This window comes from Henckelia pumila, unplaced genomic scaffold (assembly GCF_033568475.1).
Source record: "Henckelia pumila isolate YLH828 unplaced genomic scaffold, ASM3356847v2 CTG_466, whole genome shotgun sequence".
Classification (NCBI taxonomy): Eukaryota; Viridiplantae; Streptophyta; class Magnoliopsida; order Lamiales; family Gesneriaceae; genus Henckelia; species Henckelia pumila.
In genome coordinates, this window is record NW_027331833.1 from 2,191,289 (window position 1) to 2,212,694 (window position 21,406).

Below are 21,406 nucleotides of genomic sequence, written 5' to 3' on the forward strand. Positions count from 1 at the left end.
CTTGATTATCCATTTCCTTTTTCTTTTTTTCCATTTTTTCCATCAAAATTCATTATCTTTCAATGTCTATTATACGGTACTAATCTCATTTAGTGTATGATTTTAGTGATCGACTCTTTAATTAAATCGGCACAAGCTTTGAAGAATTTATTTACTTTTTAGTTGGTTCTTTCTGCTATAATCTTATGATCAATGAGAAAAGATCTGATGAACTCTATTTTTGGCTCTACAACTCTTTTGATTTTATTATATTTATTAAAACACTGGAGTGGATTGGGGGTAGGGAAGAGCTAGGGATTTTGTTGTTGCTTTTACATAGATTTGCTTTGGCATCGCTCTTAGCTAGGGGTGATATATATCGTACCGAAAATCATATATCGTACAGAAAATTAAGGTATAAAAAATGTTATACCAATACCGTACCAAAACTTTCGATATAAATAGCATACCGATCATACCGAAATTTTACGGTATAGGTACGGTATCGGTATATACCGTTTTATACCGAAAAAAATCATATATTTTTAAAATTTTATTGTTTAAAATATTATATATTTTTAAATTTTTTATATTTTTTGGGTATATCGATACCGAAATTTTTAAATTTCATATTGTTATCGTACCGAAAAAATTTGGTATCGTTACTATAATGTACTGTACCGAAAATTCGGTATTTTTTCGGTACGGTAACTTCGGTATACCGAAAATTCGGTATTTTTCTCCACCCCTACTCTTAGCTACAAAAGCATTTGATATGTTTCCAAATAGTGTATATACAAATATTTTTATAGACTAATTGTCCAAAATTTTTTTAAATTTAAAATTATTTTTCTAAAATAATTGTCCAAACGCCTTTTTAACTTCTAAAACATTTTTTTATAAAATAGATGTCCAAACACTTTTTTACTATTAAAACGTTTTTATAAAATAGTTTTGAATTTTTTTTATAAAAATGTTTTTAAAATTAATGTCCAAAGAACCTAACTTTTTAAAATTTTAAGTAATTAACCGCATAAAAAAAAACTAATCATTGGATTCTGACCGGCTAAATCGGTTTGATAAAAATCTACTGGCAAGCGCACCAGGTCAAGTAATAGTAAAGTGGACAGAGAGTCTAAGTATCGATCCCACAGGGACTGCAGTCAATTCTCAAGAATTAATTATTTAGCTTAATCTAGACAAAATCATAAAAAGAAATTTGATTTAAATAAAATAAGAAAATAAAATAAAAACTTCTAAAGAAATAAGAATTAAAATAACTGAAAATAAAAATAATTAAAATGAGACAACCAAGACACACGTAGGTACCAAACAAATCATGTAACATGTAGTCGATTCAAGACTCAGATTTAATCTTAATTCACGGGAATTCTCCAAATTTGTTCAAAGAACTATTTCTAGAACAATCAAACCTATTCAAATATTGACAGATTAATCTTTCGTAATTTTAATCAAATTTGAATGCATTAAATATTTGTGAAAATTCAGTTTACACCCAAACCGCACACTGAAACCGAATTCTATTTCTAGTCGGTTTTACAATATGTTGATTATCAAAGTGATCGAAATCAATACCTCCTTTGTCGACTTGGAATCGATTAACATGCAAGCAAACAGTTGATCAGACTATTCACAAGACAAATATAAATCTGACAATCAATAAAATAAAATCAAGTCTGAAAAATCTCAAACAAACATCCAAGTTTTCTACATGAATATGTTTGGCCCAATCACGCCGTCTTGGTTGAAAACAAACTACTCAATAATTAAAAATAATAATTCAAAAATAAAAATAAAAAGAAGAAAAGAAAAGAAAAATCTTTTCTCCCAAGCCTGTAGCCGCCTCCCGCTGTGTTTGTGTGCTTAAAAATATTCACGATTCAACCAACAGTTTCTCATGTTCAATCAAAAGTAACATTATTTTTCAAAAACAATTTTTTTTTTCACAACTCTATCATCATCGGCCAACATTCATCATTCTACTTATTCACACAACATAAACACAAAACATAAAAATATGCATGAATACGAACTATATTCAATAAACTAGACCAAATGAATGCAAACAACACAAACTTATCCAAAGCATTGCCCTCAATGCTTTAGAACAATGAACATAATTCATAACAAACACACAAATGCAAAAACGAACAAAAAACACAATGAGAACAAAAATAACACTCCCCTGGTTTTCGATTCATCGTCTTCCTTCTTGACAGTATCAGCTGGAACAGCAGCAGCAAACTGTGTATATCGGCAGGCTCGGCAAACTGGAATGGGAAATAAGTAAAAATTAAATAAAAAAAAACAAAAACCAAAAATAAAACTAAAAGATCAAGGGAAAGAATACTGGGTTGTCTCCCAGTAAGCGCTATGTTTATAGTTTATAGCCCGACTATGCAGAAGTAACCATCAAAGAGCGACTGCCGCCCATAGTATGAATCATACGACTCTACGTATGGGTCTTGATTTTTTACGCCCTCAAGCTTGGCGTGATATTGACATGGAAAGCTCGTCGGTCCAACAATACTTGGTATGAATTTTTTTCTTTTGGAAGGCTGAAGCTCATAGAGGATGGAATACTGTGGAGTTGGCGTCAATGGCAAGAAAGAATCTTCTAACGGTGTACATGGAACGACCATTGACGAGGTAAAATCTGTAGCCTTGTATGTGTCTTCCTCCTCCAATTTCACTGTTGGCTTATCATCACAAGATGATTTCTCAAAAAATATTTCCTCATGCTCTGGCTCAATTACTTCACGTTCTTGGCAGATCTCAAAAACTGGTTCTCTATGAAGCGTAATCTGTTCATCCAAAAGACTCAAAAATTTGATGCGGCTTTCAAAGAACTGGTTTGTCTCTTCCTGCCTTTTCACAAAATTCTCTAACTGAGCCACATGATCCTCAAAATACCCTACATATTCTTCTTGATGCTCCGGTGGTTGGTTCACAAAATTTGTGGAGTTGAATTTTGGAGGATATTCGTGACTCCAACCCTGCAGTGAAGGATCACAATGCCAATGATAGTCGAAATCTGCCATATCATTTAACAAGTGCATCGCACTGTTTTCATCTCTGCTGAACAAGTGACTGCCAGTGGCCAAAGCTCCATAATCTACTCAATGTCTTGTTAGCTCAACCAAACCACCATAAAAAATTTGAACTAGAGTGTAGTTCGAAAAATCATGACATCTAAACCTGTTAGCCAAATCATTGAATTTCCCCCAAGCAGCATAGAAGGGCTCCGAGTATTGTTGGCCAAACCTTGTGAACACCTGTCGATGATCTATCTCCAAGTACCTCACAAGTAAGAAAAAAAAAATTAATAATTAAAAATAAAAAAATAATGCAAGAAAAAAAATGTCTAGTCTCAAGCAAATAATCTATCCTAATATTAACTGAACAGTCCCCGGCAGCGGCGCCAAAAACATGACCTGCTAAATAGGTTTGATAAAAATCAACTGGCAAGCGCACCAGGTCAAGTAATAGTAAAGTGGACAGAGAGTCCAAGTATCGATCCCACAGGGACTGCAGTCAATTCTCAAGAATTAATTATTTAGCTTAATCTAGACAAAATCATAAAAAGAAATTTGATTTAAATAAAATAAGAAAATAAAATAAAAACTTCTAAAGAAATAAGAATTAAAATAACTGAAGATAAAAATAATTAAAACGAGACAACCAAGACACACGTAGGTACCAAACAAATCATGTAACATGTAGTCGATTCAAGACTCAGATTTAATCTTAGTTCACGGGAATTCTCCAAATTTGTTCAAAGGACTATTTTTAGAACAATCAAACCTATTCAAATATTGACGGATTAATCTTTCGTAATTCTAATCAAATTTGAATGCATTAAATATTTGTGAAAATTTAGTTTACACCCAAACCGCACACTCAAACCGAATTCTATTTCTAGTCGGTTTTACAATATGTTGATTATCAAAGTGATCGAAATCAATACCTCCTCTGTCGACATGGAATCGATTAACATGCAAGCAAACAGTTGATCAGACTAATTACAAGACAAATATAAATCTGACAATCAATAAAATAAAATCAAGTCTGAAAAATCTCAAACAAACATCCAAGTTTTCTACATGAATATGTTCGGCCCAATCACGCCGTCTTGGTTGAAAACAAACTACTCAGTAATTAAAAACAATAATTCAAAAATAAAAATAAGAAGAAGAAAAAAAAAGAGAAATCTTTTCTCCCAAGCCTGTAGCCGCCTCCCTCTGTGTTGTCTGCCTTCTGGAACTTCGGAACCCTCAAAAATATGTTATATCTTCTATTTATATGGTCCGGAACTTGTACCAATTAATTTCCTTCACAAAATAGGACTTTTCGGAACAAAACTGACCTCGAAACATGCGCGCGCACGCGAAATAGGTCTCGCAAGCGCGCAGCACATATAAACAGAGGTTTGGAACTCCGACTCGCGCGCAGTACAAATTTCTGCTCCGAGCGACAATTTTCAAAAATTCATATCTCGAGATCTAGCCGTCGGATCGAGCTGAAATTTGGACAAAAGCTTCCAAACGTCTTGAAATTTAATCTGAACTGTGAAGATCGGATTTGAATTTCTCTAAAATTAAATTTGAGTTTTTGAACAAAGCTGCTCTGTAATTCACTTTTCAACAATTCATTTTCCTAAAAAATTAACCCGTGGAGTGAAATACACACACATGCACTCAAAACACATAAAAACACATAAAAATAATATGAAAGCACACAAAATAGACATAAACCTATCACAAAATAAGGCACACAAATTGCACTTATCATATTCTTACTAATGTTTCTCTAGTTTTTTCTACAAATTACCTAGATAATTTTTACGATTATATAATGCCAAAATCCCATTAACTGTTATATACAGATACTTCAAATGTATTAATAACATGAGGGGTTAATTGAATCCACACCCCCTGTGAAAAGTGTAAAAGACATAAAACCCCTTGAAAAATATTAATAGGCTAATGCATCACTCAGTTTTTTAAAATGTAGCACATTTCACTCCTATGTTATTCAAACTCGGGCACATTTATACCCTCTCATAGGGGTTTTTATGCTAATTTTTTTAAAACATAGGGTCTAACATGCTATTAATTTTACACAGGGGGTTTTATGCCTTTTAGATTTTTCACAGGAGTGTGGATGCAATTAGCCCATAACATGAGTAATGAAATATGATCTAATTATATTATTAATTAATGGCAAGTCGTAGAAATTTATGAACATCTATCTTGAAAAAAAAAAAAAAACCTAACTAACTGAAGAGTCATGCTACCTAGATGTATATTTCATTTTGCGGTGGAGACTTGGAGTAGATGAGCATTTGACCTTACTTAATGTGGTTTACTTACTCAGTGCAATTTGCAAACTATTGCGTTAATCCAAAAATTTACCCAGTGCGCATCGAAAGATAGCGACGTCAGATTTCCACGTCATAAAAAAAAAATTGAATTCAAAGATACTTTTGCAACTAATTATCATACAAAATACCGTGGCAGTTATTTCTTTTCCTTTGTTTATCATAGAATCAAATGGAACCATAGTATAATTAATTAACAATTAACAAACCTTGTAAAAGAGTATAACTAATATCCCAATTCCTATCAATTCAATAACCACCGTGTGGAACAATGACATAAACCATAATCATCTCTTCTAACGAACCTAATGTTCAAACCTTCGTTAAGGGCAAAGACAAAAAAAATCCCCAATTTTGACAAATAAATAAATTACACACTACGCTAATTAATTAACGTACAATGAATTTCATCATCAGAAACGAGAACAAAATATCCCCGTCAAGAACACTCGGTTTTCCGACACATCCCATGTTTCAAATTATTTAAATCCACTGTTTCCCAATTTATCTGCACATAAAAAAAAAAAATTTATACAAATAATTTATGTATATAGAATAATAGGCTGAAAAAAATAAAATAATTAAATAAATTCACAAGACGATATTTGTTGTTTTTAGCTTTAAGACTAGTTTGCGACAAATAATGCACAGTTGCACGTGAAGGTGTTGATAAAATAAGGTGCAGATAAAAAAGCATCAAATGTCAACATCTCGATCCCAATCCGCCATAGCCAAGTGAGTTCCAAAGCACACATGCAAACCCCAGCAAGATGCTGTAATATCGTATCTCTAACTAAAGGTGAACTTGTCCCATTTTTTGGAAAAATTAAAGAAGCACAAAAAAGGAAACCATCCAAGAATTGTCATGGAGCCTACTTCCAACATGGAAATCCATGTCCAAAAACAACAACAGGACAAGAAAAAAAAATTAATATTATATGATGTTCAGTTAGCTTAACAAACAATGTAGTACTACTATATTATATATGTGTTAAACAAAAAAATTGACAAGACGCGGCCCGGGGTGATCGGATCTACGCGAAGAATTTGTCTTGTTATTATGAAATAATTGGCTGAGTATCGATCGGGTCAAGTTATATGACACAGATGGAGCAATCGACTCGAATATAATATAAGTTTTTAAAGAGACAATGAGTAGGAATGCAATAGTTGAAGGGCATCTCTTGTCCGAAAACAGACAAAGGATAAGCCAATGGATGGAAAATATAGTAGGGAAGTATGGTAGAATACAACCAAGGCAAATATGCAATCAAACTATGTGTTATCTATGTGGGAGGCAGCACATTCTATCATAAAAGAAAAGGCAAAGGTCCCTTTTGGGGAACGGCTGATATTTAAAAAAATGTGACCATAAATATATATTGGGGGAAAATTGGATCAACCAAATGTTAAAGTTACAATGGTTCCAACATTTTCTTGTCCCCGGCCGGATCACGAGCTGATATATCTATCACTATTACTAGTGAGTTAATTTATCTCCGGAATCTCAAATGCCTAGTTACTTTTAAGTAAGAACTCTGTGCGTGTTTAACGATCTTGTATTTACCAAGGTATCGTTTGAAGTGAAGGATACGATGATGGACTTATCATAAACCCCCGTCGAACGGGCCAGGAAAATTTGCAACCCAAACATTAGATTATCGAATATAAAAAGCAATGACAATATGCACTTATCATAAACTTCAAACAGATCGTTTAAGTGTCAAATGGACTGGCAAAGGAGTAAGGGGTCATGTTAATTGTTACAGCAATGACAAAAGGCTTATCAAATTTAACCCCATGAAAGAATCCAAAAACACAGTTGGATTCACTGCATAATTCACATGAAAGTCTGCTCTTTGTTGATGACAAGACAGAGAATTGAAGGTCTTCATAAAAGATTGTACTGAAGAGGTCATTTCTAGCTATTTGAAATCATTGGTTTTATGCATTCTTAACCATTTGGAGAAGTGGACCTTACCTACATCCCCCCACATTTCAAAAAGCAGCTTTATAATTAATGAACAAGACATATATGGGATTAAGTAATTAAAGAAAAGGATCTCAACACAATTCTTATATTGGGTGCAATGTTTTAGACTCTATGTAATGTTCCAACATTGATCATCGACACATCCAGTTAGGTGTAATGGGACAAGCGGGGTCTCGCTGTCCAGGCCGAAGGAGGTGCGATTTCTACAAACATATTCATTTTGGGAAGGAATCACTTAAAATATATAATAGGAGAAGATTTAAAGGTGCATGTAAAGATTCAAATTTTTTAAAAAGGGACTTAAAATTATTTGACGTGAGGTTAGTTCACCTATAAAATGCAGTGGCTTCTGTAATAAAGGCCAGAGAATTTATTGTGCAAAGACAGCTAAGCAGTACCCTTTTTTTTTTTTCTCTTCAATGATAAAGATTTTTTATGCATCAAAGAGTCAACTAGATAGAGGGCCGGGCATTTACCTACAGTCAAGAAGATTCAAGACCCGTCCAATAGTCACTTAGTACGTACTGTCCCTCCATTACTACTTTCTTTAATAAATAGAGTATCCAATTTTCATTCATTTCTTTCTCACCACTAGCCAGCGACTAATGGATTCTTCAAAAATTCTTCAAGACATGGAAGAGTGTAGCAGCAACGAGTCGGGTTGGACGATGTATATCGCCTCACCCGCGCCACATGAGCTTGATGATTACGACGACTTCGAAGATGAAGAGTATTGTAGCACCGGTCATGAGCAAATCTACGTGCGAGATGCTCATCATCATGAAGATGTAGATAGCGACGACTCGATGGCTTCTGATGCCTCATCTGGCCCGAGTTATCAAGGCCGGTCGACTTACGAGATTGTCCACGGGTTTCGCGGATTCGGCCATGCATGGAACAAAAGTGAAAACAAACAAGTTGGCGAGAAGAATCATAAACAAGAGGAGAAGAAACATTTTGAGCAGATAAAGGCAGGGAAAGATAAGTTGGAACGCAAGAAAATCGGTGTCAAGAAATCCAAGAACAAGTGATATATGCTTGTCGTCTTTGTGCCACATATAATTGGTAACTTTTGATCAAGTGAGATTTAATTCCCCGCATGTTGATTTTCTAATATATGTTTGTTCCATCTTTAATGCAATATATATCAAGAGTCAAAAGTTAAAGCAAGCTTGTGTGTGTATTGTATGCTGGGGAAACAAAATGTACAACTGTAACTTCTGAGTTTCGCAAAAATCTCACTTACCAGCAATATATATATAAATTTTAGTAGAGATCACATTTTATATCATATTACCAGCAGATATCTACTTATCAAAATTATGCATGCCTCCAAACTTTCTGAAAGATGGGTAAATCCATATTAACATGCATATATATTCAGAACAAGGATCCCACATAGTCCTAAGAAATGTTGAAGGAGAGCTATATCGACGCATTCTCTAATCTCTTCCAAACAAAAGTTTCGAGGTGGATGAATGAGCGAAAAAAAGGTCGAAAAATCACAATCTATGGTGGTCATGACATGGTGATTGGTTCATGAAATTCGAGAAACGTCTACTTACATGCGACCAGTATGTATAAACCAAAGCATATATTAAAACTAAATGCAATGATTCATGGGCCATACCAACTATTCAAAAATTGGATCTTGGAGAGAATGTTTGCCGACATTAACCAAGGCTTTTACTGCAGGACAAATGCATAAAACAAGCATGGCCACGCATTGTAATTTCACTATCAACCAACTTCCCAATAAGCATATTAACAGAATGTAAATATATATATATTCTGCGAAAAAAGCTAATACGATTTCAACTGCCAAAAAACCCGAGTTCGTTCATCCGAAAAACTTAAAACATTTAAACAAAGAAAATATTAATTCGAACCGTATTGGAAACATTTTCCTAGGACAGTTAGTACTACTGTATCATCATATTTAAATATCTTTGAGGAGTAAATTGAAAATTTCATTGTTTAATTCCACTTGTGCACTCTCCAGGAACTAATGGACTTTGCAAATTAATATGCTCCATAGAGACAGCTAGACAGAGGACAGTGACATGAGTTCATATGATAATATATACAACGACGTTGTATCTGGATGCTGCATTGGCGAAAACGACGTATGTTTTAACTTGGTCATATGACAACAAACAACACCATAATGTGAACCGACGTTTGAATGAATTGGGATATGTAAGAAAACTAAAATTAAACACAATATATGTACCTCTTTGAGCCTATTTTAGCACACTCACTCACATTTTCACTTGAGACATTTTAACATGCATGTCTATGTGTGTGATATTTATCTTACCATCCAATGGCAATGCTAAACATAGCAAAACAAAGACAGTAAATGTCTTTACCAAAAAATATAAATAAACTTAACCTCAGATGGAAAATAGTTCTTCCATGGGAATACATGGCTCGAGATTAAACCAGCCACAGAAATTTGAAGTGACACCTGCAGTTCAAAATTTCATAAAGAATGTTCTGAAAATCTTAATTATTCTCCCTAATTTATGATTTCATTCGCGCGAAGGAGGGTTCATAAATCCTTGAGCACCCGATGCAAAGCATGTAATAGGGAAATAATATAGCAAGTTTATAATGCAAACAAAGAAAACATGGTCAAACAGTTAGCTAGCTTACAAGGATAGAATTACAACATAGAAGCTAGCTTATTTTACAGTAGGCAGGGTAATTGCTGAAGCCTGGAAGCTGTAAATGGTTCCATGGTCAAACATATTAATTAGTTTGTATGAGACAATGGCCTGATTGTTTTATCAGCTTCGCACCCGAAAATAACAAATAAAGATCGCAACTTTGAATTTTTTGGCTAATCTGAATCATCTGAACCAAATATTTTCATTTGGCGTAGGTTAAAGAGACTAAACCGGCCCCGGCTAGTCTCCCAAATTCTTCGATCCGGGGTTGGAAGCCTACTACAACTTTCATCTTTGTTCATGGAAGCCAACTACAACTATAATTTCGGGAAACCAAGTTCAACTTTGCTCTGCCCACTCGACTCAGCATGTGCTTGGCCTTGCACTAGAAATAAATAGTATAGAATCATAATAAATAAATCGTTGCCGTTTGCTTCGTTAATCTCAAATTTACAAAGAGTGAAGATATGCGGTGATAATCATAATCAATAAACCCCGCATCTTCTCTTTCCTTCTCGGGGTAAGGTTCTTCAGTACTTTCTTGGTCCTCCAAGAAAAGCCCAAGAAAGCAAGGAACGCGAACAAGAAAAATCCACCGGACCAGTCCCAGCCACCGCAGCCATCGTCGTCAAGTGGTGGAAGGCCGGTTCCACCACCATCGAGTTCAATCCATTACAAGAATGATTGCCTCGTAACTGTGTTGTGTCTGCTGTGCAGCACAAGTGGCATTCTTCTGCAGTATAAGGTAAGAATTATTATTTGTATTATAACATTATCTTTATTAATGTTTAAGGGTATTTTAGTCTATTTTTTTTCATTGTAATCCTTAGTTAAAAATATTCTTTATTGTATTATATTAATTATGCAAGTCAATAAGAAATTCCTAGCCTCCTTTTTTTTTCTATGTCATCATGATATCAATGCCTTGGTTTGTCTGGATTCGGTTAATTTTGGGAATTTCGAATCCGTTGATTTCGGTTTTGGGTTTTTTTTGTATTTGTGCCTCTTTCATCATAGTTAGTCGTAAGGATGATTCACTTAAGTCGATTAGTGTTCAATTGGATGGTAAAAACTATACGTATTGGAGCTACGTTATGAAGAATTTCTTTCGTGGAAAATCTCTGTGGAGCTATGTTACAGGTGTACGTATTAAACCTACAGACGAGACGGCAACCAACTATGCGGACTTGGTCGACAGTTGGGAGGCTGATAATTCGAAGATTATTACATGGATTAACAATTCTGTTACCCACTCCATTGGCGTTCAGTTGGCTAAGTATGATACGGCTAAAGAGGTCTGGGATCATCTGGCTAGATTGTACACACAGTCTAATTTCGCCAAGCAGTATCAGTTGGAGACCGATATTCGCGCACTTCAGCAGAATGATATGAATGTTCAGGAGTTTTATTCTGCCATGACTAATCTCTGGGATCAGTTGGCTCTCACTGAGTTTGCAGAGCTGCGAATATTTGAACCATATTTGGCTCGTAGAGAAGAACAACGTCTGGTACAGTTTTTGATGGCTCTTCGAAATGATTTCGAGGGATTGCGTGGGACAATTCTACATAGTTCTCCTCTTCCGTCTGTTGATTTTGTGGTTAATGAACTGTTAGCAGAGGAGATTCGACTTAAGTCTAAAGCAGATAAGGGGTCTGTCACACCTACAACTCCATCTGTCTTTGCTGCTCCACGACAGTCTCCGCCTAGCAACCAAAATAGACCAGCTCCTAAGGTTTCTTCGGATGAATGTGCTTTCTGCAAAGAAAAGGGTCATTGGAAGGCTCAGTGTCTAAGATTGTTGGGTAAAGGAAAACAACAACAGCAACAACGACCACCTCAACCACCACGCCCGCCACAGACTGCTCCATGGTTGTATCACCCACCTCAGGCCAACAATGCAGTTGCTGCCCCGTCCTTGGATCCACATATGTTGGAGCAGTTTCAACAGTTCCTCGCTTCCCAGCCTCATGCCATGTCTGCCTCCTCTCATAAAGGTTTGTCCTTGTCCGATAATTCAGGTAAATCGTCTCCCCTGTGGATCTTAGACTCAGGTGCTTCTCATCATATGTCTCCTGATATTGATTCTTTTGCATCTGTTAATTCTGCTCCATCTTTGTCTGTCATGACCGCCGATGGTACTCCAATGCCATTGGCAGGAATTGGCTCTGTTCACACATCTAGTTTATCACTTTCAAATGTATATCACATTCCTAGTCTAACTTTAAATCTTGCATCTGTTGGTCAATTGTGTGATTCGGGTCTCTCAGTTCTTTTTTACTTCTACTAATTGTTGTGTTCAGGACACGCGATCTCAGAAGGTGATTGGGACAGGCCGTAGGGAAGGGGGACTCTATGTCTTGAATGAGCTAAAAGTATCAGATGTTGATGCATCTAGTGTGAATTTGTTGTCTTTTCGTTTGAGTCGTTCGTCTTTTGATTTTTATCTTTGGCATTCTCGTTTAGGTCATGTTTCTGGGTCTCGTTTAAAGTTTTTGGTGTCTACAGGAGTTTTGGGTCATTTGGACAGTCATGATATTTCTGATTGCAGTGGTTGTAAACTGGCTAAATTTTCAGCTTTGCCTTTTTATAAAAGCATTTCTTTTTCAATTGCGCCATTTGATCTTGTGCATTCTGATGTATGGGGACCTTCTCCTGTATACACCAAAGGAGGTTCCAGATATTATGTTTTCTTTATTGATGATTTCACTCGTTATACTTGGGTTTATCTTATGAAACGCAGGTTTGATTTCCTTACCATATTCCATAACTTTAGAGCTCTTGTGAAAACCCAACACTCATCTGTCATTAAATGTTTTCGGTGTGATTTGGGGGGTGAATACACTTCTAACAATTTTTCTCAGTTACTTGCTTCTGATGGGACTATCCACCAAACCTCGTGTACAGATACTCCTCAACAAAATGGTGTTGCTGAAAGAAAACATCGTCATCTTGTTGAAACATCTCATTCGTTCATGTTGTCAGCCGAGGTTCCTAGTGTGTATTGGGGGAAAGCAGTACTTACGGCTGCTCATGTAATCAACAGAATTCTAATATCTCATAATTCAGGTTTGTCCCCGTTTGAAAAGTTGTATGGTCATTCACCTGATTATTCCTCGTTGCGCGTCTTTGGTTGTACTTGCTTTGTTCTTCGACCACAAGTTGAGCGTAATAAATTGTCTCCTCGGTCCGCCTTATGTGTTTTTTTGGGTTATGGTGTTGGTCAAAAGGGATATCGTTGTTTTGATCCAGTTAGTCAAAAATTGTATGTCTCGTGTCATGTTATGTTTTTAGAGCATATTCCATTCTTCTCTGTTCCTGCTAGTTCACATCATATGACACTGCCAAATCTAGTTCGTATTGATCCTTTCGATGTCGAACCTGATGAAGCTCTATCTGATACTTTGGTTCACGAGGCATCCACCTCACATGCCCCTGCTCCTACGACCACCCAATTGTTGGATGCGATTGCGGATGTTCCTCTTCTGCGTCAGTCCACTCGCACTCGTAAGTCTACTAAACTCCCCGATTTTGAGTACTCCTCTTATTCTACTTCATTTGTTTCCTTTGTTGCCTGTGTTCATCGTCTTTCTGAGCCTTTGTCCTTTAGAGAGGCAATTCTTGATCCCCTTTGGCAGGCTGCTATGGCTGAGGAACTTACTGCTTTACACCAGACTCATACATGGGATTTGGTTCCGCTGCCATCTGGAAAACATACCATTGGTTCTCGTTGGATCTACAAGATTAAAACCAAATCAGATGGATCCATTGAGCGATACAAGGCTCGACTTGTTGCTAAAGGCTATTCCCAGGAGTATGGCATGGATTATGAAGAAACGTTTGCCCCTGTTGCAAAAATGACGACTGTTCGCACTCTGATCGCAGTTGCTTCCGTTTGCCGATGGAGAATATCTCAGTTGGATGTCAAGAATGTTTTTTTGAATGGTGACCTTCATGAAGAAGTTTATATGATGCCTCCTCCTGGTGTCGCTCATCAGCCTGGTGAAGTTTGCAAGCTTCGCAAAGCTCTTTATGGTCTCAAACAAGCACCACGTGCCTGGTTTGAGAAGTTTTCTATGGTGATCACTTCACTTGGCTTCCTTTCTAGTCACCATGATTCGGCTTTATTTGTCAAGCGTACAAGAACAGGTCGTATTCTCTTATCCTTGTATGTTGATGACATGATCATTACGGGTGATGATTATGATGGTATTACATCTTTGAAATCTGAGTTGGCACGTTGCTTCGCTATGAAAAACTTGGTTATGCTACGTTATTTTTTGGGAATTGAGGTTGCCTATTCTCCAAAAGGCTATCTCTTATCTCAATCAAAATATATAGCTGATTTGTTTGAGTGTGCTCGACTTACTGACAACAGAACTGTTGATACTCCCCTTGAGACCAATGCTAGATACTCTCCGTCGGATGGCACTCCTTTGGCAGATTCCAGTCTCTATCGTACCATTGTCGGAAGCCTGGTTTATCTTACCGTGACTCGCCCAGACATTGCACATGCTGTTCATGTGGTTAGTCAATTTGTCACTGCCCCTACTACAGTTCATTGGGCTGCCGTTCTTCGTATTCTCAGGTACCTTCGGGGGACTCACACTACAAGAAAAACGCTAAAAGACAACGGATTTTATCCGTTGTCGTAGGGGGAATAAAACCATTGTAACTGATGGTGTTGTCAAAACTGCGCACCTACGACAACGGATTTTATCCGTTGTCGTTTCCCTCAAAGACAACGGATTTGTGTCTACGACAACGGATGAAATCCGTTGTCGTTGCTCTCAAAGACAATGGATTTTATCCGTTGTCTTTGAGAAGAACGACAACGGATAAATCCGTTGTCGTAGGGGCGCAGCTTTTACAACACCATCAGTTACAACGGGTTTAGACCCCTACAACAACGGATTATATCCGTTGTCGTTTTCTATATAAAAAACAAAAAAAAATAGATTTTTTTATATAAATTCTAATATTATAAATAATCCAAAATTTAAAATTTCATAAATAAAATTTAATATACAATTTTTTTAGTATTACAAATCACTCAAAATTAAAATTCTAATTCAATACACACTGCAAATCGAAGTATCCGACGTCTTGCCTCATTACAGCCTTCAAACCTCTTGTTCTCAATCTCTGGAACAACACAAATCCAAGAAAAAGACAAAAAAAAAATTGTCAGCTTAGCCACATATGTATTGAAAATCTAGAAACAATGAAACTAATTAACGTCATTGTAAAGAAGAATTTTTTTTGAAATATATTTTGCATCTCGCAATATCCCAGAATACAGTAGAGAATTAACTTGGATAAGTACTTAATATGTACCAATTAACTAAATAACAAACTAAGGGGTAACAATCAAATCAACCTAGCAAAAATAAATTGTTTACAATTCAAGAGCAACAAAAAATTTCAATTGCAGGAGAAACAAGAAAAAGAAGGTCCAAGAACAAAGAAGTTCAAATGGACAACCAATATCATGTGAAAGGAAACTGAGAAAAAATTAGGAACACCTCAAAGAGTCAGAAAGTGCATGTATGAAAGCTTTTGATGAAGTGTATGCACCTCCCCATGGTGGCAGGGCCAAAACAGTGACACTTCCAAAATTTACTTCCCCTTTTTCCTAGATTCCATGAGAGGAACTACAGCTTGAATTAACCTCAAAGAACCTACAGATAAGAACAGTGAAGTGCATTGAAATAATCAGACACATATCAAGAAACTAGATTATTCAGTCAATTTGAACAATTTGATAAGTCAATCCCACAGAATAATGAGGTGATCCGCAGTAATATACGTGTTCCATCACTTAAAGGTTTGTTGTACACATAACAGTTCGAAAATTATTTCGTTTCACAGCTAAAGGATGAGAATGAAATGATAGTCCATGACTAAAATAAATGCCCACATCAGGAGATTGATGCAATCGCTTGAATCTTAATTATTAAAAACACTACCGCTGATGCTTAATAAATTCCAAATTTTGTGCTAAATCTCCAGTCATTACATGGATCTTAAAATGATCAGCATGCAACAATAAAAGGCTAAGATGACTTGAGGAGATGTAAAAATAAAACATTCTCGATGTAGAAATTTTCATAAAATGAAGACGAATACGAAATCACCGCCACAAAAGATTACCGTTTTCTGTAATATTAATTTTTGGCTCGTTGTAGGTATCCTTGAAGTAGACTAGAAGCTTATGTAGTTCTTCCGGGTACACGAAGAAGGAACCAACTCCAGTCTGAAAATCATAAAATCACATAAATAATTAAGATGGCTTGATTTGGAAGGAAATATATCGAAATTCGGATTCGTATTCTTGATTACATACGGCCTCACCAATGGGTACCATTTCTTGAAGCTGGAAGAGAATTGAGAAGATAAAAAAAGTTATGTATAATGGGATTATATATATATATATATATATATATCTATATATATATATATATATCAATACCAATTACAGCCATAGTTTGAATGTACTCAAAGTAGATGTACCTGGTTTTTCTACAACTCCGGGTTCATTTCTCGGAACTTTGCCACTTTTGCTTCCAATTCCAGCGTATAGGACTGCATTTTCCAAGTCACGACATATATAAATAGAACTATTAATTAGGATATGTCATATGAGAATGACAGAAAACCAATCAGAAAACCATAGAGGAAAACATTTCTTATGTTTGCTTGCCAAAAATGAAAAAAACTTAAAGGGGATTCTTCTACAAAGATGTTGAAACATCCTAGAACTTCTTGTGAATTTTTTTTTTTTTTTTAAAATAACTCTCTAACTATAAAATAATAAATATAAATATATATATATGCCCATACATATATATATTGTACTTTAAAAAAAATACTTTACTTAGTTTAAAATACATATACACAATAAATACAATAAAAGTACTCGCATGCAATTAAATACTTAAAATTAATTACTAAATAATCATTCATAAGATTGCCATAATAAAATTCCTAAATAATATTTCTTTCACCAAGATTAATGAAAACTTAAAAAATAAATACTTAAATCTAAAATCCATGCATGTACGGAAAATCTATAATAATAAAACATATGCGGAAATAAATGTTCTAGTCTCAACATAAAATTCATCTTAGAGCAATGGTCACGGGTTCTAGCCGCTGGATACTCATACGCCCTCGCCGCCAGTCGGGAACACATTAACTTCATTAATATTCTGCTCACCTGCACCATTTAAATCTAGTGAGCCTAGAGGCTCAGCACGTTCTATCCTTATATAACAAAATGAAACAACACACAAGCACACATCATATAAAATACGTGAATATAAATATACGTGCATGATCTTAAAAATATATGCATATAGACATGAATAAATAATTATAATGCTTCATCATCATGCTAAACATAAACATCACATTTAATAAATCCCATAAAATGTCTTATCATAATTTCTTAGTTCTCAACAGGTCGTATCCATGTCGGTGGCATCATACTGAGCGATTGATCAATCTATAAACCAACGTACGCGGCGGTGGGGTTTCCACCTCTGTGCTGCCACTTCACCAGCCCTCTCAGCTGGATCCATAAGCTCATCATACTTATACATCATTAGGAAGGTCACCGGGCCCAGGTATCCCGGCCTCCAACCACATCACTTTCCACCTTCACTTCAACTTCCATAAAAATATTTTTCATAACATGCTCTTAAACTTATCATGAAAATTCTTAATGATGCATGAACTTAAAATTTTCAATATTTCTTTATTTCATGAAAATTTGTCCGTAAATATATATTTAATTTATTTTCTTAAAAATAATAATTATATATCTAATAAAAATGCATGCATGAATTAAATATATATTTACGGACGTTTATTTTTTTCCAATGACTTGTTCGAGCTGCTGACCGCTAGACTTAAACTCAAAAATTCTTAGACTGACCCAAAAATCCAAAAGCCCAACCTGACCTGGCCCATTAAGCTTCATGGGCCCTCAAGCCCAAGAGAAACTAATGGGCTCACTTAAAATATAATTTAAGCCCATTAACTAATTAAATAAAAATTTAATTAATAAAAGTATTATTTAACTATTAATTATAAACTAGACCGATAAAATTATTAAACCCGACTACACTTGGCCCAATAATTCTCATGGATCACACGGTCCATGACAAATTAGTGAGCTCACTTTCATAATTATTAAAGCCCATTAAATTAGTCTAATTAATTAATTAATCAAGCCCAACCCATTTATTTACTAACTTAAACTCTTAATTAATTAAAAATAAAAATAAAAACAAGCCCAATTAATAAAAATCTAGACTCGGACTAAAATTATTTGACCCATAAATTTAGACCCGACCCGGACCCAAAACCTGGCCCGCCTAAACCCAAAACCCACACTGTACGACATCTCCCCATTCTCCCCTCCTAACACCTCACGGCAGACTCCCCTTTTTTTTCCTTGCTACTGCCCGGCTCCGGCCACCCATGGCCGGAGCGCCGCCGGCAGGACCTCCCCAGGGTCCTGCCGGACCGACCAGACCAGGCCCTGGTCCAGCCAGCCCCCTTAACTGAGCAACCCGATCCCATCCCTTTCCCCCTTTCTGTGCAGACTGCGCAGCCCCCAAACCAGGAACTTTATGACCAGCTCCGGCCACCACCGGCCGGAGCCCCGACGACTGGACCCTCCCAGGGTCCAGCCACAACACGTGACCTAGCCCTGTCCCAAACCAAGCCATGCATGGCTCGGCCAAGGCCCCTAAATCCCGTACTACAACCTGCTCGCCTAGCTGCTGTCACGGCCCCTTCTTGCATGGTTCCAGCTGCTTCCAGCCCTGAACCAGCCTTCCAAACCCGACCCTAAGGACCCACCTAGACCCATGAACGACCAGCCAGCAGTTCGAACCAAGACATGTCCAAAAATAGTGCAAAACCAAGCCATGAAGTGCAAAAACGTGAGGAACATGCATGAACTTCAATGTTTTCTTTTCTAGATCATAGCACATGCAATAACAGATCTTGTAAGCATAAAATATTTGTAATATGATTTAAATGGTGTTAAAGAATGGAAATCAAACGTGCCTTGATGAATATTTGATCAAAGCGTTGATACTGACGCGTATTCGGTTACCGGACGACGAACGACGAACAAAACTTGATAAAACTCCAAAGGTCGGTTATGGTGTCTAGAAATCTGATGAGGAGCGTGGAGATGGGGAAGAGAAGAGGTGGAGGAGGCGGCTAGGTAAATTACCGTAGGTTTTTAAAGGGGTAGGATTAGGTTAAATCTTTAATAAAACATGGTTAAGATATTAAGTAATTATTGAATAAAATAAAATAAAATAAAACTCTTAAATACAAAATAATTAAATCTGATATTTAACTTAAATCCCGAAATATAAAAATAGGGGATTTTTAAAAGTTATTAAAAGTCATTAAAATGACTTATTTCGGGTAAAAACTAGCACATAATTAAATATATATCTAAATACCTTAATTTTCTTCAAATTATACCATAAAATAATATTTTAAGGCTCCTAAAAATATCATAAAATATTTTGGGTGTAAAAGTAATATTTCGTCCGTCCACGGTCCCGCCTACGCGATCATAAAATAAACTTTCTAAGATAAATTCATAAATCACATCATACCTATTTAAATGCCGAACAAATATTTAAAACATGCTAATAAATCATATAATTTAAATAATCACTCATAAAAACAATTTGACACATTTTCACATTATTTTAAAATTATTAAATCCCCTAGTTATGCATGCGGATTTACGTGCCGAATTTCTGGGCGTTACAGATGTCCTATGGTGTACAAATGCTAACTGTACGCCTATCTTTATCTTGTATCATTCTCTTGCACCAAATTTCGTAGAGGTAATATCATGTACCTATAAGAACTAACTAGCAGTGACTGATTTTGCTAAAACAAAAAAAAATTTGATTTTGACGGGAAATAAACAATTAGTAGACCACATCTCTTTAAAAGTGTCGTGCTAGAAATTTAGCCAACCACTACCCAACAAGATCTCCGAGATTCCCTTTAATGGCTGAGCCAAATTAATAGAATTAATTAATCATAGAAAAAGGCGTCAAATGTTGACGCCAATAACTATGCACGTACTAATTACGTATTTTAGTTGGATTTCAATCCTATAATTTTATTCACACAACCAGATTCTGTGTTTGTCTCTTCAAATGTCTTTATCTGATGCAAAAGATAAGATATTAGAATTAAAAATCATAATATCATTCGAACAAGAAAAGCCTGGATTACCTTGCAGACGATGATGGAGCTGTCCACCTGCAGGAAGATTGTAGCCCCCTGCCTGGAAATCATTGTATTGCATTGGCTGAGGCGACGAGAAACTCAGGTGTGCCAGGTCCATGATTGGTTGTGCGTCATCCAGATTACTTTCCAGATGATGATGTTCCATGAGAATTACTCTTAACTGAAAAGCTCTTATGCAACCTCTGGCAACCTGGTGCCATATGCCACAGAATGAAAGTAAATCCATGAGAATTACTCTTAACTGAAAAGCTCAAGACCAACAGTCTCTCCTTGATGATGAGCAGGGAAAAGAGAAAATATTGAATATGGAAAGTTACATATATTATATAAAAACTTCAGACACCTCAAGCCCCAAATCTTTACAGTGCTATCTTCAAAACCTAACTATAGGCCGCACTTATTAGGTGTAATCTCGAGCCTCTTTACTTGCTACAGAGAAAATGACTATCAATTTCTGCTATCTTCAGTGCACTAATGCTTTGCAAAATTGTGTTGTAGAAAACTCTGAAGAGGTACAATAACAGAAAGCGAATTCATTTCTTCCAGACCTTTTGTAACCACTAATGCTTCAAGCCAAACACTTAACAAATCAATGAGTAGACCAAACGGTTACATCACTGTCAAAGACCTCAAATGAAATACAACAAACATTCTGATATAGAGCAGAAGAAATTCTAAGAAAGTAAAATGTTAAAGGATTTTTTATATTAAGTCAAGAACATTAAAAACCTAATATAGGTTCATTAAAAACGTGAAATGATTTTTTGATATATAGGATTTTTTATATTTATTCATCCAAATATAAACTTCCAATGGAAGAAAATAAACAATAAAAACACACCTGATTTGCCTCGATGGTCAGCTGTCCAATTGACTTCGTAAAGTCTCACTTCTTCTTCCAGTTTATTTTTCTGACGGGTCACCTCATCTAGTACTTGCTGAAAATTCGAAACATCTGGTGTTTCCCATCAACTGCAGATATAAATGTGATATGCATTAAAAAATAGATCCAAGTAAAAAAATTACAATTTCAGTAAATATCCACCTAATTTCATATATAA

The 21,406-nt window shown here is 35.8% G+C and overlaps 1 long non-coding RNA gene across 3 annotated transcripts; it reads right to left on the reverse strand.

Moving 5' to 3' along the window:
* Positions 1 to 15,037: 15,037 nt before the first annotated feature.
* LOC140872410 (uncharacterized) lies at positions 15,038 to 16,648 on the reverse strand. Of its 3 annotated transcripts, none has more exons than XR_012147820.1 (4): positions 16,557 to 16,648; positions 16,197 to 16,299; positions 15,621 to 15,724; positions 15,038 to 15,188 (listed from the first exon to the last, which is right to left on the reverse strand). It is a non-coding gene; the product is annotated as an uncharacterized lncRNA (long non-coding RNA). The 3 variants fall into 3 exon arrangements; XR_012147819.1 differs by having other exon boundaries at positions 15,569 to 15,724; XR_012147818.1 differs by lacking the exon at positions 15,038 to 15,188 and having other exon boundaries at positions 15,199 to 15,724.
* Between the last annotated feature and the right edge of the window lie 4,758 nt (positions 16,649 to 21,406).